Source organism: Hydra vulgaris, chromosome 13 (genome assembly GCF_038396675.1).
Source record: "Hydra vulgaris chromosome 13, alternate assembly HydraT2T_AEP".
Classification (NCBI taxonomy): domain Eukaryota; kingdom Metazoa; phylum Cnidaria; class Hydrozoa; order Anthoathecata; family Hydridae; genus Hydra; species Hydra vulgaris.
Genome location: NC_088932.1, coordinates 39629015 through 39639838, shown reverse-complemented (window position 1 = coordinate 39639838; position 10824 = coordinate 39629015). Strand labels below are relative to the sequence as shown.

General features: G+C 27.2%; 2 long non-coding RNA genes across 2 annotated transcripts; one reads left to right on the top strand and one right to left on the bottom strand.

Annotated features, from left to right (window-relative positions):
* Positions 1-1318: 1318 nt before the first annotated feature.
* On the bottom strand, positions 1319-2417 carry LOC136089201 (uncharacterized). The gene is made up of 2 exons (XR_010642849.1): positions 2169-2417; positions 1319-1970 (listed from the first exon to the last, which is right to left on the bottom strand). It is a non-coding gene; the product is annotated as an uncharacterized LOC136089201 (long non-coding RNA).
* A 6080-nt stretch (positions 2418-8497) lies between these two features.
* On the top strand, positions 8498-9699 carry LOC124815727 (uncharacterized). Its single transcript, XR_010643335.1, has 2 exons — positions 8498-8755; positions 8969-9699. It is a non-coding gene; the product is annotated as an uncharacterized LOC124815727 (long non-coding RNA).
* The last annotated feature ends 1125 nt before the right edge of the window (positions 9700-10824 follow it).

Below are 10824 nucleotides of genomic sequence, written 5' to 3'. Positions count from 1 at the left end.
ACGATGTCAACGATTGTCAAAGAATGATCACCAAAAGTCAATAGAAAAGTCCAAGGAATATTATGAATCTGGTAGTTTTTAAAATATTCTTTTAAAAAGTAATTTTTTTTAAAGATATATTTATGAAATGAAGAATAGTTTATAATTTTATTTTTTGTTTTGCGTTTTCTGAGAATTTGCTTTTTAAACACGCCGGTAAAAAAATCTTGAAAATTATACATGCTATAAAGATGAATTTTTCAGGGATTGTTCATTTTGCCAATATTTATGATATGGTCGAAGTAGAATTTCTAATATGACTTAAGATTTTGAGTTATTAAGTTTTTTTCTTTGCATATTGACCTTTTTTTAAAAAACCTAATTTGTCTGTAGCCTTTTATGGAAAAAAAATATTTATTCAAAAATCTGCTTCGTTTATATCACAAATTTAGATATTTAGAACAGTTCTGCAAAACTTCATTGACACTTCTTTACTCACAAGTCTTTATTTTTTTACGTGGTAAACACAATTTTTGTGGTATTTTTAGCTATTATTTTTGGTTATAATAGCAACGAGCTACCATTTTATGTGTTTTTTGGTATTTTTAATGTCAGTATAATATTTCCTATGTGACTAAAGAGAAAGTTACTTATATGTGTAGTTTTGAAATTTGAGGTCAGTTGCCCCTTAATGAACTAACAATAAACGTCTGGGTATATATATGTGGCCTTTTTTTTGTATATATATGTAGGTATTTTAGAATTAATGACTTGGAAGAAAACAAGAGCGAAAGTAAAAAGTGTAACCATTAAGCTTTGTCAAATAAGTTTTTGTTGTGAAAGCTAACTAAGTGAGGAATCAGTACGAAAATTTTCGCAAAATTTACAAGAAAGTTTACATAAAAAAAGTTGAAACTCTTTTAAAAAAATTTAAAAGCTATAAATAAAATAGTTGAATATAAAAGCAGAAACACTAAGGGTAAGAATCAAACCATTCGTGACGCAGAGAGTTAAATGTATTCAGCAGAAGTTGTGTTGTTGATAGTGCAAAGAAATATATGGAAAGGAATGAATAATGTGGGATTCAATATTACGTTTTGCAATTTGCTAATCTCATCTTAGTTACAAGCAACTACCGGGACAATATACACACTTTTCTTCAGAACTTTTGGTGCCCCCGAACGCTTGGGAAGTCCTAGAAACGTGTCTTGTTTGCTAAATAACTAATCCAGGCCTGCAAAACAACTTAAGTTGAAATGATAAGTTATCTTATAACAACCTATAGTTACTAACATATTATATGTTTCAAGATTTAAAAAAAAGTAAAAGCAATCAATAATTTAGTTAGTACAATTATAACCTTATATTACTATTGAAGATTAAAAACATAATTGAAATAATCAATATATAAAATATAAATCGTAAAAATGAAAAAATGTCTTTAAGGTATGTTAAAACCCCTTTAAACATTTGCAGCAAATCCCAACTTTGAGTTCTTTAACGTTTCCTATAAGATTGATTATTCCTTCGGTTATATTCAACTTTGCGTATTTTCTCGTTTCATATATTGTTTCACATGTCACTCCACTCTTTGATTCGCAATTCATTGACATAACAGACATTGCAGATTTAAAATAGTCAACTTTGTTTGAATTGAACTTCATTACAACCTCGTAAGTATCTTTACCATTTGTTATGATGTTATTTATTTCAGAGCACATTTGCTTTGATGTGCCCTTATTAATTTGAAAAGATCTTTTATTTCGATTTTCGTTGCTCGTTTCCTGTTTTATGCTTATCGTGTTCGTTAAAAGTTCTTCAATTTTGTCATACAAATTTTTCAGATTTGTTTTGTTCGCAGTAAGGTCATTGTGCGACATCGAGATAACATGTGTGAATTGATAACTACTCTTGCTACTTTCGTTGAGTTCAAATAACCATGCAACAAAAAGATGATTGAAAAAAACAATTGATATCACAAGTTTTGTATTCTAAAGGAAAAGAAATAACATGCATTTATAGATATCATAAAACTTCAATTATAAAGTCAAAATACAAGCTAATACAACCAAAGTGCTAATTATTTGTTGTCTTTTATTTGCCAGATTTTTAAACACGTGAAAAGTAACAATTGTGAAAAACAAGTGTCTAATACACATACACACGTAAACTAATACATAACATGTTACCTTCATTATTTTGTTTGTTGTTATTTCTGCTATTCACCAAAGTAAAACTTTTTTTTCAGTTTGAGAATTTTAAACTCATTATACAAGAATATGTAGTGCAACATATTTAAGGTTATTCAATATGCTGTTAGAGCTACAAGCTTGTTTCTTTAATGCCACAGTACTTTCTTCAGCTGGCAATACTTTCATAAAGCAGTGTCAGACTTTCAACAGTTTGTATGCAGAAACTAATTTTTTCTGTTAAGAACAAAAAACATTGAAACATGAGAGATTGATGCGATATTTTTAAGTAAACTGAACTTAAAGAAACAGAATATTTATTTTGACGCAATGTCTACGTAGTAAAACAAGTTCAAAATATTTTATGTAAATATAATCGTATGTTATTTTTTAATCATTTTTATATAATACAATCGCATAAATATGTCAACTAGAGCTGTGAAACTTTTTTTGAGTTGGTCGTCGTAGACGCTGCCAAAATCTTTTTTAGCCTACTCTAGTTGCTGAAAAAATATTTAATAAAATTTATTGAGATTTTATTTTGATTCAAAAAAATCAAAAGATTATCTGCCTTTATTATTATTTTTACTTCAGTACAAACACAAAAAATCTTTTTTTAAATAAAAGTTTTTAACTTAGTATCATAAACAAACTACAAAAAATAATATTAATTTTGACTGTAAATCCTAACACGTTTGTTTAATAATATTTGTTACTTGACGAACGTACAAAAAACTCGACATATGTTAATAGCTATAATGACAAAAGCTACATACAGTTGGTATTATATACAACTGAAATATATATGTACATATATATGTATATATATATATGTATATATATATATATATATATATGTATATATATATATATATATATATATATATATATAAATATATATATATATATATATATATATACATATATATTTATATATATGTATAAATATAAATATATATATATATATATTTATATACATATATATAAATACTATTATATATATACAGATATATATATATATATATACATATATATATATATATATATATATATATATATATATATATATATATATATATATAGTCTCACAAGTTTAAACTCTTAAATTTTGGTAATTTATAATTTTAATTTTGTAAGTGTAAATTTATTTATTATAAAAATTGTTTCGAAGCAAAAACAAAAGTGTGTCATGTTGCCCCACTCTTCCCTACCAATAAAATACAGAAAATCTATATGTTGTAAATATTTAAATATTTTTTCATTTACGATGGATAGATTTTTGAGATGGGGGATGATTTACAATGGTTGGATTTTTGAGGTAGAGGTTGATTCACAATGGGTAGATTTTTGAGGTGGAGGTTGACTTACGATGGTTAGATTTTTAAGGAGGAGATTGATTTACAATAGGTAGATTTTGGAGGGGGAGGTTAAATTACAATGGGTAAATTTTTGAGGAGAATGTTGATTTACGATAGATAGATTTAAGGAGAAGTTTGATTTGGGGTGTCTGCTAATTGATTTATAGCGGAACATAAATAATAAAAAATCTGAATTTTTTTTCAATTTTAAAAAGATTTTTTAACTTATATTAATTTTGCACATTATAATTTCTCGAATGAAGTGAATAATTTTTATTTTACCATAGTTCATAATTTAAAATAATGCGGACTCTATCTTGCATATCGTTTTTTTTTTTTTTTTACTCTCTAGCATACCCTATCTATGAATCTTCTATGTAACAGTTGCTCTCTGTATCTTAGCCTCCATGAAACACTCGAAGGAACGCCATGCACATGTTGTAAACTAATAAAAGCAGTTAAACATAAGTTTTTTACTTATTTTGAACTTATTTGCTAACTTCCAGTTAATAGTTTGGTTTTACTGACAAAAAAAATAAAAACTATTAGTCAGACTAAAATTAAAATAGTGGAAGTATGTTTGTCTCCTTTCCTTGTCTCCTTTCATTAGTTGATTTTTGTTATGTTTTGCTTAATAATAATTTTTTCGATTTTATGGTCCAATAAAAGGATAAAAAAGTTTCAGAAAAGTTCCTTTGGAAATGATTGTAAGTGACATCAAACAGTTGTAAGCTATCATTGAAAACTGTTATTTTCTGTACTTTTTGTTATTGTTGAAAAAAAAAGACAAAATAAAAAAAATAAATTAGAAATAATGGATTTCAAAAACAAAGGTATTTATCTCACTTATTTTATTTGTTTGATATTTGCCCCATTCAAGAAGCTCAATAGAATTTAATAAGTGTGGAAATCTAAGTCTCCCCAATTTAAAAGAGCAATTTATCTCCCTCCCGCATTTATATAACATTTTCAAAACTCTCGTTTTGCTATTAGCAAGTTTTAAATCAACAAAATTTCTTCTAGTTGTTCATTTTTTAATCTGTTTTTATCTGTTTTGCTTCTGTTCTATCTGGAATGGAAAACAATTGAAAAAAAAAGTAGGATTAAAATACTTCAGATATCTTAGCTGCTCTTCTTACTCCTAAAACGCATATTTGTAATAATAAAAATATATAATAATATTAAGTCAATCGATTTTTGAAGACCTTTTTTTTGTTGTTGTTGTTGGTAATCATATGTAGTAATCAAATACCTTGAGGTCGGGCAATATAGTAAAGTCTTCCTCAGTTAAAAAGAAGAAAGAAATAAGGAAGGTTTAAAAATTTATTGAGGAAGAGATTTAAATCAGAAAAAAAAAAGTAGCAAACATAATAAAGAGAGGCAACCTTGCTAAATTTGCAATGGAATAGATGTAAGTTTTCATTGTGAAATCTTTTTAAAACAGTTTGGCCTTATTCTATAATAAAGATAATAAGATCAGACCAATGAATTATAGATATAATGTTCAATTTACTTTTTTTGTTAATCACACTATTAAAGATTTTCAAAGTCTCTGATCCATCTTCTGAAATAAGACACGAGATTTAGTAAACTAAGAATAAGGATGCTTAACACTAAATAGTAACTTTTTATATTGACTTCTTGCAATGATAAAAAGACGTTAGGTATAGCAGCTGCACAAGATGGTAAAATCCAAGGAGCAGAATGAGACTTGATTTGAAACCGGCAAGAAGGAGTAAAATCTTCCATACCTGCCGACCCAGGAGGTTATGTAGGAGGTGCATTTATCAGTGGAGAGACAAAATGCATCAGTAAAATCACGAAAAAAAGTTCTGCTTAGGCTTAGGGTTGAAGTAAATAGTGCAATGATAGAGTCCAAAAAAGAAGTACAAGATAAAAGATTTATAAAAATCATTGCATGGTTGAAACCTCCAAAAGAAAAACAAGGATAAATTAAACACAAGCTAAGGTCAGAAAAAAGACACAAATCAAAGTGTCAAGGTAAGTGATTAGGGTTGTCAATATTACGAATCACAAAGCAAACTATCGGAGTAAGAGATTCAGAAATTATAAGCTTTAGTGCTTGTTAGAGCCAAGCCAATTGGTATGATTGACATTAAAATTATCAATAAAAACATTGTTGACTGAGGGGAAAAGAAAAAAAGAGAAAGGTGAGTGAGGCAAGAAGTGCTACGTGAAAGCACATAAAAGTATTGTTTGAGAATTCAAACCTAGATTGTAGATAATTAGGTGAACTTAAGTATATGTCTAAGCCAAGCACTTAAATATTGGAGTCTTTGCGAATGACTGATAGGATAAATATTTAAGTGATACAGAAAACAGGTTCTACAGCTAAAAAAGTAGCTAAATACACCGAAAACATCAGTTCTTTAACAAAATATTAGTTTTAAATTTGCAATCATCACATTAGGTATTTTATGGTATAATTTCTTTTTGAGCATGAATAGCAACGGAATAAAAAAAGCGGTGTTATGGGAAAAAATTATTTAAAATTTTTGCCACCTTAATATGCTAGAAACAATTGCCTTTATTTCACTGCTTCTAACAAATATCCGAACTTTTCTACTATTGGCGTTTGCACATCAACAGTAAAATAGTAACAGACCATACTTATTAATAATTTTCTTTGATTGTAAGCTGTTAAACCTAAATGAAGATATCAGAAGTCTGTTAGCTAAAGACTAAAAAACCTTACTAATAATTGTAAGAAGATGCATCGGACGAAAATTGCAAGATTTTAGTTTTTTAAAATAGGAGTCACAGGTGCCATTTTTAATGTCATTTCAATATTGTATCTTTAACAATCAAGTAAACTCTATTTTTATAAATTTTGTGATTGCCATATTGACAATATTTAGTGCTCCTAAAATAACATTGGTACTCAACGCAATTAATGCTCTGGAAAAGTTGCAAATTTTTTGATGTAATAAAAAGGATTTGTTAAATGGGATTAATTTTGCGGTACAAAATAATAAAAGTTAATGATATATACTATATTTGTATACTCTTTAGCATGTTTAGAATCGAAGTTAAGAAATTTTAAACTATTCAATGAAAATTTTGCTTCACAGTTATCAAATTTAGTATGAAATGACGTTGTTTATAAACAAAGATGAAAAGTTAATTTAAGAAAAATTTTCAGACAACTTTTAAGTTATATAATATATTTCCAAGCAATCGTCTGAACACTTATTGAAGGTTGAAAACAAGTAGTTAACTTTAAAATTCGTTTTTTGATTCATTTCAAAAAAAATTTATTGATTTGAATGCACAAAAGCTTTACATAAAACTTTATAAATTTTTTAATCTCGTAAAGCTAAAAGTATGTTTTCATATTTCAAAGAATAATGCAACATTTGTCACCTCTGTTTTATAATGCCTAAAAGTAATTAAAGCTAAAAGTCTGATTTTTAAATTATTAAAGGTATTTGTAAATATATAAAGAAAAGCAGAATTTTAAGTTTATATATTTTAACCCATTTTGCTTAAAAGTCAGCGCATCAAAAGTGTTGCCTAATAGTTTCAGGATATTTTTTGTGTGATTTATGTGATGCATAATGTTTAATTTTAAATTTAGTATTAGTTACCTTTTTAATAATATATACTAGTTTTGCCCTACTTAATTTTTAGAAAAATTTCTTAAGTTTGTTTGTTTAAGAGTATTTTATATTAAAACATAAAAAGTTTTTTTTATTTTAGTTATTTCTTTTTTTGTGGTGCATGGGTGTATGGGCGTGTAGTTTGTATGGGTTTGTTATTATTTTGAGAATTTAATGTCTGAACATGTTTAAATGATAAAATGCCTTCATTTTTTATAAATTTTAAAGCTTTACAATTAACGAATAACTGCTTCTTTTAAACTGTCCCATTTTGCCCCACCCACTTACAAGGTACCACCCACTTACAAGGTACCACACACTTACAAGGTACCACACACTTACAAGGTACCACACACTTACAAAATGTAAAATTTTTGCTAGTCTAGAGTTCTGTTCCTTTGATTATCGTAGCTTATTTTTAGAAATTTTTTTTTATTTTTTTTGTTTTCTTCTATCAGAGAATTTTAGGAAACTTATAAAAAATAGATAACTATGATTAGTTTATCTGCAACAAGCATTTGTTTCTTAAGTGTCCCTATATGCCCCACTCTACCCTTCAATCAAAAAATATTATTTAATTTAATAAAAGCTAATTGTCTTTTAACTTGCGGGTTTTGCTAGTTGAAGGCGGCAGAACTAAATTGACCCGATTGAAATATGTCAAATATCCGACCATGTTCCTCAAAAAACCTATAACTGTAAAATCTTTTTTTTCCGGTTAGGGTTTTGCACCCACCCACACACACCCGTAAAATCGCCTTTGGCTGCAGTATTTATAATTTTAACTTTAAAGCATTAAATCCATCATTTTGTAAATGAAAATTTCAAGTTTTATAAAACAGGAGAATCATTAATACAAAACATATATATTTATAAATATTCTTTGTTTCATTTTGATTCTAAACAACTTTTTTTAATTAAGCCATATTTTTGTTTCTCATTTAAGATACTTATTAAAATCAAAATTGTATGGGTAATAAAAATTGCATAGATAATGCAAAATGGGTTAGCCATTTCTTTATAAAATACGCAAAACCAGCGACAAAATAAAAAAGTTAAAATAAAATTATTTTACAACTTATGAAATAAGTTTTTCAATTCACCGACTCCGCAAAACAAATTCTAGGGGTGTCTGCAATGGCTAATTCAAATAATTTTTTACAACTCCATGTATCGTATTTATGCCATTTGAATATATAAAAAGATATAAAAAAATAAAGAGTTTATAAAAACAATGCATTATAAATAGATAAACTATTTTGAATGTTACATTACATTTTGAATATTACGTCAAAATAAATATTATGTTTCTTTAAATCAACTTTACAAAGTTACATTGGTTTCTCGTGTTTCAATGTTTTTTGTTCTTACCAGTAAAATAAGTTTCTGCAGACAAACTGTAGAAAGTCTGACGCTGTTTTATGAAAGTACTGCCAGCTGAAGAAAGTATTGCAGCATTAAGAAAACAAGGTTGTAGCTCTAACAGAATATTGAAAAACTTTAAATATGTTGTATTATATATTCTTGTACAATGAGTTTAAAAATCTCAAACGGAAAAAAAAGTGTTATTTTGGTGACTAACAGCAACAACAAAAACAACAAAATGAAGGTAACATGTTATGAATTGGTGTACGTATGTATGTGTGTTATAAACATGTCTTCTAAATTGTTACTTACTTGAAATCAGTTCTCCTTGCCATTTTACATGTTTCAAAATTCCGCAAAATATTGTCAACCAATAATTGTCAATTTGATTTACTTGTATTTTTCCTAATTGAAGTTTTAGGATATCTATGTATGTATGATATTACTTTTCCCTTAGAGTACAAAACTTATACTTTCAATTGTTTTTTTCAATCGCCTTTTTGTTGCATGGTTATCAGAGCTCAACGAAAGTAGCAAGAATAAATATCAGCTCACACATATTATCTCAATGTCGCACAGTGACTTTACTGCTAATAAAACAAACCTTCAAAATTTGTATGACAAAGTTGAAGAACTTTTAACGAACATGATAAACATAAAACAGGAAACGAGCAATGAAAAACGAAATAAAAGATCATCTCAACTTAATCAAGACACTTCAAAGTACATGTGCTCCAACACGATAAACATCATAACAAATGAAGCCGGCACTTACGAGGTTGTAATGAAGTTGAATTCAAACAAGGTTGACTATTTTAAATCCGCAGAGTTTGTCATGTCAATAAATTGCAAATCAAATAGTGCAGTAATATGTGAAACAACATATGAAACAAGAAAATACGCAAAGTTGAATATAACCGGAGGAATAATCAATCTTATAGGAAACGTTAAAGAACTCAAAGTTGGGATTTGTTGCAAATGTCTAAAGTGATTTAGACATTTGCATAAACATATTAATAGCACCATTGGTTAGAGTTTTTAATAAGTGTTTATAAAATGCTAAATATGCTTTGTACATTTTTATGTATTTTTATACAGTACTTCTGGATTGTTATAACAAAGCTGATTATTTGAACTGAATTTATTTGTAATTGTTTTAAATATAAAGATATATAAATGTATACAAAATAATTGTAGATTTGATGATAAGCAGAGAGTGTAATCATTAACTCATTTTTAATGTTGCAAATAATACATTAAAATAAAATGAAATAATAATTTAAATAATGCAAAATTATATTAAATCAAATTTATTAAGTGAGAACATAACTTGATCGCATAGAGCCAATAAGTTTTTTAAAATTTTCTCTGTGTTTCAAAGTGGTTTGAACAAGATGGTTCCACGATATGTTGTAAGGTGATGTGAACAAGGCGATTCTGCGATAAGTTCCAAGATGATTGGTACAATGTTTCACACAATATCTTTTAACGTCATTTAAACAAAGTGATTCCACGAAGTTTTTTAAGGTGGTTTTAATAAAATGAATCTATAATATGTTCCTAAGTGATTTAAACAATGTCACTATGCAATATTTTAAGGTGATTTAAACAAGATAAATCTATTTTATGAAAAGGTTATTTCACAATATGTTCCATGGAGTTAAATGATTAAGGAGTTGATTTTTTGATCTATTGAAGAATCTATTGGTCTTAACTTCTATAAGAAGATCTATTGGTCTTAACGCAGAGCACCGCGTAGGAGCATTTAACCAGGAAGTTCACGCCTCCTTCCTTACCATTATTGCTTATTAGGCCAGAGCTGGCATCGAATCACGAACCTTTTGGTTCTGAGCTAGAACTCTAACCACTGCACCACGACTGCTCAAAAAATGTATTGGAGATTAACTAGCGCATCAAAAAAATGTTTGAAGTTGGCGAACTAGTTACTTGGTCAGAGATGTTAACTGTTGAAAATTTCTTTCAGCTTTATACTCTCATAATACTTATGACTAAAAAAATTTCAAAATTTGAATTAGTAATTTTGTTAAATTTTATAAACTTATTACAAATTAAACTTTTTTTCAAATCCTTTAACTGCAGTATTTATTGCAGTCAAATTTTCCAAAATCAAAGAAAAATTTAAAACCGTCTTTTACACGGCTTATTTTTAAATTAATAATTTCGTTAAACTTGTTCTATAATATTTTAAAATGCTTGATTAATCATTTTTATATTCTATTTAACTAGATTAAGAATATTTAATCAACTTTAAGTTTAGTTGGATTTGGACTCACTAAAATTTTGTTAACTATA